This window comes from Etheostoma cragini, chromosome 17 (genome assembly GCF_013103735.1).
Source record: "Etheostoma cragini isolate CJK2018 chromosome 17, CSU_Ecrag_1.0, whole genome shotgun sequence".
Taxonomy (NCBI): domain Eukaryota; kingdom Metazoa; phylum Chordata; class Actinopteri; order Perciformes; family Percidae; genus Etheostoma; species Etheostoma cragini.
In genome coordinates this window covers 576,730-590,502 of record NC_048423.1, presented here as the reverse complement: position 1 = coordinate 590,502, position 13,773 = coordinate 576,730, and the positions used below count along the sequence as shown (strand labels likewise).

General features: G+C 41.0%; 1 protein-coding gene across 1 annotated transcript in view; it reads left to right on the top strand.

Moving 5' to 3' along the window:
• LOC117960516 (pro-neuregulin-3, membrane-bound isoform) overlaps window positions 1–13,773 on the top strand; it is a 365,265-nt gene that overhangs the window by 66,527 nt on the left and 284,965 nt on the right. The gene's annotated exons all lie outside the window — the stretch shown is intronic.

The following is a 13,773-nucleotide window of genomic DNA, read 5'->3' as shown; positions in this document are numbered from 1 at the left end:
CTTGTGGTTGGATTACGTGACGGTGAAGGATACATTTACAACATTGCTTAACTAAACATGCAATCAGGAACTCAAAGAACACAGACCTCCGCCAAGCCGTGCCCTATATCTCTATCCAATGGTACTCCATTGGGATTTTTACCAGTAGAGACATTTTTCTGATGATTCCGACACCACATGAGGGCAACACAAATATATATATATTTTTTTATTATTTGAATCCGCTCCAAAATTAAGTGGGCTCTTCCTTTGCCTACGCTACACCCTTCTACTGAGTTTCATGGAGATCGGGCCAGTAGCATTTCTATAATCCTGCTGACAACAAACCGAGCCGAAAAGCCCGAGGTAATTATCAATGGATTATCGGACCAGAACAGCTCCCATACACAGTGCACTGGCTGTCAATAGTTTAACCTGTAATAGCAACACCCACAAGTAATATGTGAGAAATCTGTTAAATGTGTTTATACGCATTTACATAAGATGAAATATGTTCGGACTTCTATATATATAGATATCACTACTGATGAAAAGGGAAATAATGAAGGGAGAATTAAGATGGTAGTGCTGAGCATGTCAGTGGATTAACCCTTATACGTATCTTTTTCTGTAGAATGTCTTTGACACGCTTGTCCTTCGCCCGTTACCTTCGTCCTCACTGAACGGCTAATATTTGTGAGCAGGTGTTATGTTCATGTTTCATTTGGCAACAAGAAGTCATGTTGACCGCTGGAGAATTCAAGCCGGACAGGGGGCTTTCCCAACACCTGGTAGAGAAGTTTGTTAGCCTCTAGCATCCACCTTAGCAACTCTGTTCAGATGTGTGGTCATTTCTTTCGGATATTGTAACATAATCTTTGTTATGCATGTGCTTTGTGAATTAGCCTTGAAAAAAATAATGTAGATTCACTTTCTGAACATGAATTTCCGCTGCATTCTTTCCTCAAACCAATCCATCTGCTAAAATCCCCCTTTTGCCTTTGGTTCTGTTGGTCTACAGAGTAACGTGAAAAGCAAATTGAACTTCTCACTTTTAAACACAAGGCGGTTTGCAGCTAAGCAATGGTGTTGAACCCAAATTAGCATCAGACTAAAACGTGTTTCTGAATGCCGAGTGGACATGTACAGCCAGAAGACCCTCGTCAAAGCCGCTCTGCGTCTCACCGACATCGATTCTACAGTCCACTGGAAGTGGTGTTACGCATATGAATGAAATACACGCTATTGATTTATGTCGCTTTAGTTTCCTGTTCTCTGCATCTTTTAACACAGCAAAGCAGATGTGTGGAAAACTGTACATGTGGTTCTCTTCACAGTAGAATCTAATATTCTAAAATTGTTAATGTATCACCCGATCTGCATCCTGCATAACTAATCTGATTAACTTTTTAATTCAGTACAATTTACTGTGATTTTTGAAGGGACCAATCCCAGGGGTGGATGGCTGTGCAAGGATGTCATTTTCCCTGCACACATCAATTATATTTTAATTTCTTTTATTTTCAACGTTTTGCACATTTGTTACAGTACCAACTATGTTTAGCTATTTTTAGTCAAAGCGAGGACTGACAACGTGCGCCCACTCTTTTTCACTCATAATCATTCAATTAATCTCACATATGGGACTAAAAATCTTCATTGGAGATATGGCAAACATGTACTATGTTAATGTAATGTACAGTAGTGTCATCCTTAAAGTTCATCCAGCACCTTATTTATTTAAATAAGGGGTTCTTTGCTGTGATCCTGACTACAACATTCAAATTCAAGGAATGCAAATAGTGTTCATTTAGAGTTACCATGAAGAGTATGTGTCCAACACGCTGAGTAGAATCCCTGGTTCCTCTCCACAATGATATCCAGCAAGGTGTGTCATTATATAGTGTCCATACCTCTGCATTGCAAAAAAGCCCAAAGTCCACCCCACAGGGACTTACCATCTGCAACAAAAAACACTGTCCACCAAACCAGCCTTTACTTCTGTGACGGACGTGCATCACTTCGTAACACCCGTTATAATGCTCTCCTAGCTGCTAGCATGGCACGCCCTCATGCTCTGCTTCTGACTGGCTAGTAGTGTTGAGCTAGGTACTGAGCATGTGCGTCTCCCAACAAAGATGGAACGGAAGGACGATGTCTCACTCTGGAGCTAAAACAAAGAGCTCAACACACAGGGTGAAAAGAGGAGCTGCAGCAATGTGCACTACAACAAAAAGATGATGTTTCTTACAAATTAAACCATGTAAACCTATTCTGGTACAACCTCTAAATACAGTTATGAACACTTTAAATTACCAGCTAACGCTAGCTTCAAATGCACAGCCCCTGAGCACTCAAAAAACATTAGCATTACAAACAGAGTTCCAGTTAGCAGCATGACCTTACATAACTATGAGACCGCAGGTTTCCTTTAGTTCCAGGATGAGATGAACTATGGCAGAAACAAGCTCTTACCCAGTGATGGGAAGACCCCGTTGTGTAATCCCAGCTGCAACCTAATGCACTTTTCTTGATTGGTAGCAGCTTCTGTTCACTGTGTTGAGGAAATCCCAGCCTCACTTATTCATTCTTTTATTTAACAGCATAGAATATTTGCTTCATCTTAGACACACTGTCTTTCCCCCGCGACTCCTCGCTTCCTTTTTCTTCTCTTTCCCATGAGAGATGAACGCGAATTTTGATTCAAATGGAACAGCAGAACAAATGGCGTTGTATTAACGTGCTGTATGAATGCTCCAGACTCCTTGGGATAAAGCCTCTGGATAGTGGCTGTAGATTTAAATGGTGTTGCAGACAGTCAGGCAAATGTATTCTACATGTCGCTTTAGTGTCCTGTTGTCTGCTTGTTTTAATACAGCAACGCAGATGTATGGAAAACTGTACATTTTTGCCTCTTCAGAGTAGAATCTAATCTTCTAAATATTGTTACTGTATCAAATGCTTTGTGAAGTTGTGCTAAGTTTTTAATTCAGTACAATTTACTGTGATTTTTGAAAGGACCAATCCCAGAGGTGGATGGCTGTACAAGGATGTCATTTTCCCTGCACACAATTATATTTTCATTTCTTTTATTTCCAATGTTTTGCACATTTGTTACAGTGCCAATTATGTTTAGCTATTTTTAGTCAAAGCGAGGACTGACAACGTGCGTCCACTCTTTTTCATCTCATAATCATTCAATTACACTCACACATGGGACTAAAAATCTTCATTGGAGATATATGGCAAACATGTACTATGTTAATATCATGTAGTGTAATCCTTAAAGTTCATCCAGCACCTTGTTTATTTTACTTTTTTTCTTAGTTAGGGGTTGGATTCAAAATCCACAAGGTTTTCCTTTCTGTGATCTTGCCTAACTTTGACTACAAATTCACAGAAAGCATAGCCTAGCCAGAGTTACCATGGAGAGTATGTGTCCAACTGGCTGTACTAGCAGCTAGACGAGCATTATAACGTGTGTTACAAAGTGATGCATGTTCATCACGGATGTAAAGGCTGGACTCCATTGGAGCTGTTTGGAGCAGTTGGTGAACAGGGTTTTCTGATGGTAAATCAGCCAAATACAGTATATTTGTCACTCCTCTTGTCCCCTGCTCTCCTGAGACAAGCCACCAGAACAATGAAATGCAATTATCACAAGGAAATTGTTTTTCTATTTTCTTTTTTGTTGCCAATATTGGTGTTCACGGCTCTGTGGCTATCCAGAACAAAATGATCATGTCTGTGAACAAATCAAAAGTGACCAATGTTGGCAAAGGATGCTCACTCTCATGGAAGGACCGGAGCATTTGGTGAAAAGTGCCGGGCTGTCACTTCAGTTACGCAAACGCAACAGCAAAGTCAAAGTGTTTATTTATTAGTTCTGTTGATATTTTTTTATGATGAAGTGATGAAATGATGAAATGATAACTGCTCGTGGTCACTGCCTGACGGAGCTGGAGTTGTTGACTCCTACATGATCACAACGTACTCCTAAACCTCTTCACTCTCTCAACTTGGTTTCCTCAATCCATCTTCTCAACATTTAGATTTTTGCCTTTGTCAGTCCTGTTTCCCTGCATCTCTCTTCTTTCTCTGCTCCATCTTTCCTTCATCATCCCCCTTTACACAATGCCTAGTAGGGCATTTGTAGAGTCTGAGTACAGATGTAGATGCCAGATGGATAGGTGAGGCTTACCTTGAATTTTATCCAACATCCAAGTCCTAGGTCTTTCCTCTTCTCTTGCAAATGAGCTGGCAACCAGACACACATAAAAAACAACTGGGATTGTTTATTTTAAATTACATTCATGATGTAGTAGCGAGTAAGGCAAGGCCAGGCAAATTTACTTATAGAGCACTTTCTCATACACGGAGGTCATTCAAAATGCTTTAGAATACACTTAAACACATGAAAAGACAAACATTTTATAAAGGCATAAAGTCATTAAAACATGATTTAAAATGTATGTTTGACTCTGGGTAAAAGGCTTTTTGTTGTTGCTGCACTGTACTCTCTAACATTGCAATCTGCAAGAATACAACAGCAGAAATGCTTCTGGGAGCATGTTTTTTTGTTTGCTCAGACGTCCTTTACACCAACACTAACACATCCACTGCATTAGGGGAGAAGAGTCCTGATGTCCATGTCAAGGTCCCCATGACGACTGTGATCCTGAACCTGGTTTAGTGTGCAGAGAGAACGCTGGTTCTAAGGCGTGATGTCCTCTCCGTCAACCTGCTTCTCTGGACACCAGTGTCTCATCACACATACTGGACAGGGCTCGTCTATTATGTTAACCCTCGTGTTGTCTTCCCCTCAAAATTAAAAATCAACAATTTTGTTGAAGCTTTTTATCAATTTTTTAAAACTTTTTTTTGACGTTTTCAACACTACGTAACACGTAGTTGAATTTATTAACTCTTTTTTACAGATATTTTTGGAATTTATGGCCAATGAATCTAAAATATAGGAAATTATACATTATGTTCGAGTTAGAAAAGTATTATTATTATTATTATTATTATTAAAAAAGGATACACAAAGTGTCACAGTTGACACATTGACCATGTTGAAGACCACTCTTCATCATTTCATAATTTCCTTTAGTTGTCAATATTTGACTATTTGAATATTGACTATATTATTTTTTTATATATTTGAATGTTAAATTATAATTTTTTTGTTTGATCTAATTTATTGATTGAAGACAAACACCTTTATCTAGTAAAGCAGCACACTCTTGGACATTTTTCCAGCACAAAAATGTTGCTCATGTGAAAATCCGGCACGTGGGATTTGAATGTCGACTCCAATCTGTTTACTTTCACGCAATCACTGAAGAACGACAACGTATACTTCTACATCCCCAAATTCCCATAATTGTGCAACAAAATGAAAACATTTTTAAAATGCTTTTCTTCCCGTCCCTCAGTGCAGTGGTATGCATCGCTCAGAGCATCCGGGACTAGAAAGACAGAAGATGAGAGGGAGATACTGGGCCATTGTTCTGCACAAGAGACTTGGGATCTTCCGTAGACATCACCGATATACAGCTGGTTTTACAACGCATCCCAATCTAAACATGTCAGTTTGGACACAAGACCTAAATATAATAGATGCTACTGAAATGTAAACCTACATCACCGAGAGTCTTTGTATCCAAACCCTTTCTGTTTGTGTTTCTCCGGGTTTAAATTGTCATTGATTTTGGTTTACTCTACCTATTTAACTCTTCCTGTCAGCTTTATTTTGTCTGCCTTCACCGTATTCACTTGACATTCATTCAGACTCCTGTTTCTTCAGAGACAAAGGGAATAGCAGCACATGACAGACTATAACTATCTAATGTAGCTCAGCGTAAATGCTTTCAGGAAGACCTATTAATGGATGTGCTCCTAAATCAATTCAGCCGTTATCATAATAAAGGTTATCATGCTGTGTATAACTGTTGCATATCAGCAGCTAGTCTGTCCTGGTTGAAATGTAGCTCAGTGTAAATCCTTTCAGGAAGACCTCACTCATAATTAACGCTCTACCTAACTCCAATCAGCTGTTGGAGGCGTTCACCTTTGTGCTAAACCAATCAAATCACACAATTGGCAAGGACCAATCCCAGAGCTGCAAGCCTGCTTTAAATAATCGTGTCTCTCCTTGATATTTAGCTGTTTTTGAAGGCAAAGAGTGCATGGTGATGGGCCCAAGTTGTTGTCATTTCTACACACAGCCTGTTTACTTGGTTTGTTTGTTGAATGTTTTTTTTTTTTTCTTAATTTTTGTCTGGTTGGGTGGTGAGGATGAAGTGTGTGTGTGTGTGTGTCTGTGTGTGTGTTTGTGTTTGGAGGTCATTTTGCGGAATTGTATGTTTTGTATGTTAAATATACTTATGTAAAAATTGTTAGACACAAAAAGAAAGGTTATACCTGGGGTCTTAATAAGAGTCTTTATTGTCCGATAGTGATAATCATATCCACACATCTTCTTTTGTTCCATAGCACAACAACACATATGAAGACACATATAGAAAGAGACACCCACGTAGACCTACCCGGGAAATCTAGAGTTCTCAGCAAGTTACTTGTATCCGTGCTGCACCAATCACATCGGTGGATCAGAGATCGATGTAAATGGTCTCTATTTATACAGAGCGTTTCTAGTCTTGAAGACTACTCAAAGCTATTTTACATAGAAACCATTCACACACATTCATACACTGTTGCCGAGGCTGCCGTACAAGGTGCCACCTGCTCATCAGATAAACACACACACACACACACACACTTACACTCCGATGGCGTAGCATCGGGGCAACTCGGGGTTCAGTGTCAGAGCCGCCGGGACAGAGGCGAGCTAAACAGATGACGACAGCCACTGTGACTTTAAAGTCATTAGTAAACATTGCAAGATGGCTACAGATGCACACCAGTTGTTAGAAGCAGCTTTGGCCCCTTCAATGAACAAGTTAGACTTGGCTTTTTGTCTAAAGGAGGAGGAACCGAAGACGGCACTCGAATCGTTCCTTTGCATGAAGGACGGATACGGCAAGAGTCTAATCCACCAGTTAGCTCTGCTGCTAGCTAACGGGCGGGGCTCTGGATACGTCCCCCTGTGTGTTCTTGTGATTGGTTGTAGTGTTATCCAATTGCGTGCAGTGAGATTTTCAAATGAACGCTTGGTTCCGCCCCTCCAGATGGGCCACTTTCATCACTCAATGCCCGACCCTTAATCCTTTTGGATTTGGGTCTGGACTTCCAGGCTAACATAGAGCCATCAAATGTGAAAACTACAAACCACATGAGGTGGTGGCGGTGTTACAGTTTGGTCAGCGCTGGGATGGAGGTGGGGACTAAACTCTTTTTTTAAAGAGGCTTATGTATGGTGAGTAGGACAGCAGTGTGGGCTGGATGATGCTTTTTAAAGTAGGAGCGGGCGGGGGGGGGGGGGGGACACATGAAAGGGCTTTCAGTTTGTGTGTGACATGTTGTCTTTGTTGTGCATATTTCTGGTTGGCAGTGAAATGTTCCTTGAAGTTGAGTTTATTGTCTATAATGATTCCCCCCCGACCATTAAGCAAATTTTAGAATACCTGCTTGGATTGTACAGTGAGTGCTTGCCAAACCTATGAGAGGAAGCATTTTAACACATTAACATAGATTTGAACTCAAAGGCCATTTTTCTTCTACAGGGATAAAAAGAGTACAAAAAAAACGATCCTGCCCTCATTATCCATTAGGGAAAGTGGGCCGCAAAGGGCACCAACCATTCACCACCAGTTCTTCACTTGAAGAACAGTGCCCAGGGACACCCTATTGTCTTAAGACAGGCCTGCGCCCACACAAATACGAAAGTCATACGCTCACAGGGGCTTTGAATAAAACTCTTTAAAGGAATGGTACAACAATTTCACATTTGGTCATTGAGGTCAGAGCAACAGGAAACTAAGCAGAAAGACGGTATGTGCCTTGACTGAAAGATTGGACTAGCGCTACTTTTTTTTTTTAACCCCGGTAAAATATACCATGTATATATAAATATGCTACAGTATGCTTAATGTAATAGGTTGTGTTTGGTTGGTTGTACTGCCGAGAGAGAGCCTTGCCGCTGTGCTGTCACAGAGGCTTGTCCCTGTCAGAGAGATAAATGACATTCCAGCTACCCTGCTATCTGCTTGATACCTGAGAGACAGAGACACTGGTGATGCCCTTCAAACGCTATACACCATCAACCCTGTGTGTGTGTGTGTGTGTGTGTGTGTGTGTGTGTGTGTGTGTGTGTGTGTGTGCGTGCGTGGGTGGTTACAAGTGTGTGTCTGCCCCTGTCATGTCTGTAGCATGTAGATCAGCAAAGTTTATGTACTCTTGCACGTATGCAGTGAATTTATACAACCCTCTTAAATCAGGGAACATTTGCTGTATATGAGAGGGAAACCATCCATGGCATGTAATCATGGCACTGCAACTACTGCTGTTCAGGATGAGCATGAGCCATGACAAGGCCAGTCCTTGTTTGCCTATAAACCCACTGCATGTACATGTCTGCATGGTTAATTACAACAGTACCATGTACAGTACAGTGTGTATTTTAGCCTAAATGGTTCATACACACCATAAATAGAGTCATACGGATCCTTAATGCCATCACTTTTACTTGCTCCTACATACAGTATGTTAACAGGAAAGACAAGGACAGTGCCAAAGAAAGCATTCATTGTATATTAAACTCAAAATAACAGACCGCAGAAGCAACTCCCTTAATCGTGTCCGTGATGTGTGTCATTTTATAATAACCACACTATAGTTGCCATGGATCCTTAAATCATCAAGTCTCATCATTCAATCAGTTGTCAGTTGTCTGAGCAAACATGGTCACATTTTATAGTGCGGTTTATTAATTGCAGTTTTTTTCATCGTTTCATCATGTTTTGATTGCAAAGTGTGTCTGCAGCCAACAATCTGAAGGATGAGGAATGACCAGCTGCATTTCATATTGATTTGAAGCAGTAGTCTAACCCAAGCTTTCCGGGAGTCAGGTTTCTTTTCATTTACAGACATACAACATTTCATATTGGAACAAATGTACTTTATTCCTCTTCTTTCCTACATGTCAAAATCCATGTGAGCATGTGCTTTATGAAAAATAAAGATTTAATGGGGATGCAACAAGTTTGAGGCCATTTCTCAAATCCTTGTTAAAAGCAGTTACAATCTCAATGGCAAACAGCACCTATTTCCTTTGGCACTGAGCGAGCGCGAAGCTGCCGACGGCCTCAGTTTGAGCTCATAACGCCGCTTCCTGAGCACACAGCACTCAGAGTTAATAATGCACTGGTAGCTGACTGTGAGGCTGCCAAAACTCAGTAGTGACCACAGCTCCACAACCACCTTCCTCTGCTTTTGCCTTCAGGTGGGCGGCCTGACCTTTGTGAGCGGCCAGCTGGAAAATGTCAGAGCGGCGTAAACTGTTAGCGATCTCAATTTGTGATGGCATTTTCTGAAGCCGGACTCTCAGGCAGCCACCGCTGGGTCGTGCCACTGTAGCTTGTGTGTGCGTTCACGAGTATTTATTTACATGTGTGTATGACTGTTGTTGTCGATCAGGACTTAAATCCATCTTGACTGATTTGATGAAGACTCTTCATCCTGCTCATCGTTGCTTTTCAATCTGTTGTTCTGGTCATGTACCCTCGGGTTACTTTACTTTCCTCTAATTATTCATCTTAATACTTTCAAGTGTACATTTTTACATATCAAAACTTGTATGTTACTTTTTCACTTTCAGTGTGATGTTGACTCTTATCTCACCTTCAACGGCTACTGTTACATAAACCCTATGTCTCACAGATTAAAAGTATCTTCCAAATATAGCATATAAACAGCATAATAAAACAACAACAGTCCTCTTAATTAGAATATGTGGGAATCCTTTGAAAGACTTAAGTATGAATCAGACAGCCTAGTCAGTTTTTCAGCCACAGAGCCTACCCATTGAAGGCTCTCTGTGTACACTACGATCAGCTAAATCCCCACCGGCTGTTTGGGCCTATTACTGAAAGTCTGTCTTTGAATGCAGAATAATGAAGGCAGACTTCAGGGAGCTGGGCGAGGTGACCGATACAATCTTAATGTTGTCAAATCCACCAGACAAAAGGAGGGATATCAGCGGTGAGGATGAATTTGGACATTACAGAAAGGGATGGCCTGGAAGATAGCACCGCTACAAATGGAAGCCGTGCTGCTTGCTTATAGCTGGTATGTGTGAAGTGAACAGGTTTCCTTGGAGGGGCTGGGCTTCAGCGAGCTACCAGGGGTTGATGAAGATGTTCCAGGGCTAACTCAGACAGCTGAAAACCAGCCAACCCAGAAGAATCCCTCTTGTGTGCTTGTGGACACAAGCATTCAAGCCGCTTCGTCTATTTTAACATTTCACTCCCATCTTTGAACTGGGTATGGTTCAGATGCAGCGATGTCAGAGGCTAAACATACCAATAAAAGACATATTCCCTTGCTCTCTACTCTACAAAACTGTATTCCACTACAACCGACCTACCCCTAGGTCCTAGCTGTACTTCTTAAACTTTCTCAACAACAAGCTAGGCACTTGTTTTATCCTCTTAGCCATTTTTTTCTACAGGTTCACTTTGGCTAACTTCTTGCCAGTCCATGCCCTGGCAATGGCTTCCTGACTAATGCTTCCATTAGGAAGAGCACAGAGGGTGATCCCACTTCTGACCACAGAGCGCTGCCACTCAGGGCTTTGTTTGTGTCAAAAGTCATGAGACTAACACTTCAATTAAAATCTCGGCCTGAATAACTTATGTCTCCATAATAGACTTCAGGAAATAGTCATGAATATATAAAGAGGAAATATGCATTCATCAAATCCTTCTTTCTGCTCACACTGAAGAGAAGAATTCATGGGGAGAATGTCAGAAATTGATGTCGGATGGAGTTGCAGAGACTTTCATGCTTGCTTGAGTATGTGCAGGTGGCATTAAAAAAAAGGGTAAAATGGAATAGAATTTAAAATATTTTTCGTAGAGCTTTTGAAAATTGATTTAGCGTTTAAACATTGAGGAAAATGTTCAAATGAGAATGGTGCAAGTGAGTGTATTTCAAGTAAAGAAGAGTCGGATAAAAATGGCAAGAATTCCTGAGAGGAAAGAATCGCCAGTAATATAAATACAGAAGTAGAGAGACGGGAAAATTCTACTTAAGTACAGTAGCAAAGTACTTGTAGTTTGTTATATTACAACACTGCATAAAACCTGTGAGAAAGTCAAAGAGCCGGGATTGTTAGAAGCTTGCTGGTAAACCCTATCATCACCACAGAGAAAGAAAGAGGGGAGAACTAGACCGAGGTGGGGTCAGAAATGTATGAAGCCTTTAGGGATGTGACCTAACAGCCAAGTGTTGAAGATAGTATGGCTGAATGCCACACAAAGATACTTTATGGAAATCTATTTGCAGGGCAGCTGTGGGTTAAACAGGGAACACGGCTTGGAAAAAGTCCAAAAAGGTGCAGGTATCTCTCAGCCTGGGTGACACCAGGCCCTTCTCAGGTGTACCTGAGAGCTGGTCAGGGGAAGGTTCATTTACAGCTCATTTTCAACGGAGAGTCACCAACGCACGCCGCTCAAATGCCTCTGGGCGCAATTGGAAAGTCCTTCAACCAATCAGACCAACGATCCGGGTGATGGAGCAGCGACAGAGCATCAACGGGTTGCTGCGCTTCGGTGGACGTCACGTTGAATGGTTTTTTTGAACAATGCGCTTATTTATTTTTGATTGTACGAGACAGTTTACAGAGAAACACTATTTCAGTTCGACACGGTTATTTCCCACCCCAAACGACACCGCTCTCTTCTCCCACACAAAAATACACAAAGGCATCAGACAAGAGACATTGCAAGAAACAACAAATAATGCCAGGTACCCAGAAACAAAATATACATAACTGTACTTTACACATAAGTTAAGTTTTCCAGAAAGACAGTATAAAAAAAGGAACTCTAATACATAGTTACACCTCCTGTAAGAAATACCCAATATTATTGGTGTTAAAGTAGTATTTAAACGACTTCCATATTTTGTTTTTGATACAATATCTTATTTTTTCCAAGGGATACACTGTGCCATGGAATTAATCCAAGCTCCAATGACTGTTGGATCAGACCTTTTCCAGCTAAGAGCTATCATTCTTTTAGCTTCTAGTATAGCAAAATCCATACATCTACGCTGCTAGTGATTTAGTTTAAGGTTGAATGATAACACAAAGCTAATTGCTGATTTGGAAAAATTGGAAATGGGTTTGAACCGGCTCTTGGCCAGACGGACCTGCAGAGCAAATCTCAAATATGCCAGAAGTTCATCATGGGTTTTCCCAGGCTTGATTGCTCTGGTATTGATTGAATCTGTTTTTTATCTCATTTGTTTGGAAAGATTGTGACCAGGATGGCAGAAGGCAAAATGGAAGAATAAAATGCATAAACTAATGTCATATCTGTTGTTTTCCGATACATAATAATAAACCAAGGAATATCTTTTCCATTAGATTATTGTGGTGGGTTTTCTTTGACCTTCTCTCTGCACACCATTCATTTCCCAGGCCTTAACACTGCAAACTCAACGTGAGTGTGGTATGACCGAGGATAATCGACACCTCAGTTTGCCACCTTGCATTTTAATTGACTTTATTTGCATTCCCCTAATTGAGCACGTCATTGCCAGAGCAGGTTTTCAAAGTTAATGATGCGTGTGAATATTTTTAAAAGAAGAAGAAAGAAAGAAAGATTTGGAAGATGCTAAGTGTAGTTTTCTGTTTTGCTCCACTGTTGAAATTAGCACCGTCTTTTGGTCTGAGAGTTTTATTTTGGTAAAGTTCAAGTTCTCCTGTCTGTATACACAGGCTACGATGTTGCAGAGTGTGTGCTTCTTTCCCTTGTTGGCACTCTCACTCTGGCTCTGTTTGATTGGCTGATTGAGTGATTTGTCAGAGTGTGTTGCTGGATTGTCTGGGACCACATGAATATTCCTGGCGTGAAGCAGGTCCTTTGGAGCCTGGATGCTGTCAGGGGGTCACCGTGACAACTAATGGGATTTACTGCTGACAGATGACTTTGTGAGTGAGAGAGAGAGAGAGAGAGAGAGAGAGAGAGAGGGGGGAGAGAGAGAGAGAGAGAGAGAGAGAGGGGGGGGGGCAACCAGTGTAATTTGACATCTACAGTATATCTTCATTTTCATCCTCAAACTGTCGCCTGTGAGACACAGCACACAATCCCACAGTACAGACACACGCATATACAGTACATGCATACACAGGAAGTGTTGTCTGTATATAAGTAGCAGCATGAATGTGGAATTATTAGGCTCCTCCCTGTTGAGATGTTGCAGATAGATCATACATAGAGATACAGAGTGATTGCTAAAAAACTAACAAAAGAAAACAACATTTTGTCTAGTTTCCTTGTGATTTGCTCTGCGTGCACTTTATTCAGCTGGCACTTTCAGGGGGAGGGCTGCCCTCTGTGATAGATTACTTTTTTAGCATCAAGGAAGACAAGATGGAGTGCACCAATTAACGTGGCTTTTGACAAATGAACATCAAGATGAGTTCACTAAGGAACCAAACAGCTGCTTTGTATGATATATGATGTTTATGATGATAGATCACAGTGTCAAAATCTCGCAGTCAGAGGAATGAAACAATGGTTAATTGAGAAATGTAGTCAGTTTTTGAATGTTGCGCCGATGGATTTAGCCTCGTCTCTTTAACGTTTAGTAAGTGAGCAAGTC